Consider the following 1507-nt stretch of genomic DNA (forward strand, 5'->3'; position numbering starts at 1 on the left):
CCTGATGCACCGGCAGAGGTTTGCGACCTGGTGGCAGCTGTGGCAGATGTTCACATGGGACCCTGTGGCAGGGATGGGCATGAGGGCGGAGGTGTTGTGGGGGTGGAGAGGAGAGTGAAACATCCTACCGCTCCCACAGACTGACAGGTCTCAGCAGGATTAGTTCAGGAACAGTATACCAGAATTCTAAGTGATGTACTTCCACCAGCATGACAAGGTAACTGAGAGACAGAACGCAATCAGTGTTGGATGTCTTCAGCTATTTGACGATGGTTACCACCAATGTTATTATCGGAGGTTCAAATGGTTCAAATGGCTCTGAGCACTATGGGACTTAACTTCTGAGGTCATCAGTCCCCTAGAACTTAGAACTACTTAAACCTAACTAACCTAAGGACATCACACACATCCATGCCCGAGGCAGGATTCGAACCTGCGACCGTAGCGGTCGCCGGGCTCCAGACTGAAGCGCCTAGAACCGCTCGGTCACTCCGGCCGGCATTATCGGAGGAAGTGATTACATAGTTTGTGGGAAGTCTCTGGTGACGTCACAAAGCGTCTGTAATGGTTACCTGGCGATAGTAATCCGACTGCAGGAAAAAATTACTCAAGATGCAAAGGGACTCTCATGATGAATTGAATTAAATAGCCTATCAATTTGATATCAATGACGTGCTACCGGGCGGGTGGAAGTCTGGGTGAGAGTACCACAGATATGATTCGAGAGCTGGAGCGGTAATCAGGCGTTTTTCGTTGGGGCGAGATCTTTTAACGAAATTTCAATCTCCACCTACACAGAGAGAGATGACCATCGTAATAAAATCAGCTATATTACCGAATTTATAAAGTGATACGTTGCATAAACCTGATATTTACAACATATATCTGTGCTGATACATTGAGAGACTTCATTTGTTATGAGGAAGTTGTTTACTATAAGAGATTTCGAAATTGAGAAACGCATCCTGTGACAGAGGTAGACCATTCTCTTAGCACTCCGTCATGAGCCAAAAATCAGTTTAATATTCTAGTCCAGTGATGCAGGTCGTAGCAGAAATTAAACTGTTAAGAAAAGATATTTTTTAACCTGATGAGAAAATTCTTTCAGGATATATACCCTGCTCCATAATGTTGTATAGGATTTTCACAACAAGTAACGATACTTTAGCGCCGGCCGCTCTGGACGAGCGGTTCTAGGCGCTTCAGTCCGGAACCACGCTGCTGCTACGGTCGCAGGTTCGAATCCTGACCCGGGTATGGATATGTGTGATGTCCTTAGGTTAGTTAGTAGTTTTCAGTCTAGGGGACTGATGACCTCAGATGTTAAGTCCCGTAGTGCTTAGAGCCATTTTTTTTAAAAATACTTAAGCGATGTGAAAACGCGTGTATAGTCCGATTGCTTCTGTCTTCAAAAATAACTCGTATAAAAGGGAAGAATCTACATTTTGCATGAGAAATTCGAGGTCCATTGACAAAACAACATCCCTAATTCGGAGTTTTTGACCTG

At 44.7% G+C, this 1507-nt stretch overlaps 1 non-coding gene across 1 annotated transcript; it reads right to left on the reverse strand.

Moving 5' to 3' along the window:
• Positions 1 to 925: 925 nt before the first annotated feature.
• On the reverse strand, positions 926 to 1113 carry LOC126472232 (U2 spliceosomal RNA). Its single transcript, XR_007586374.1, has one exon. It is a non-coding gene; the product is annotated as a U2 spliceosomal RNA (small nuclear RNA).
• Positions 1114 to 1507: the final 394 nt, after the last annotated feature.

This window comes from Schistocerca serialis, chromosome 3 (assembly GCF_023864345.2).
Source record: "Schistocerca serialis cubense isolate TAMUIC-IGC-003099 chromosome 3, iqSchSeri2.2, whole genome shotgun sequence".
NCBI classification, from domain to species: domain Eukaryota; kingdom Metazoa; phylum Arthropoda; class Insecta; order Orthoptera; family Acrididae; genus Schistocerca; species Schistocerca serialis.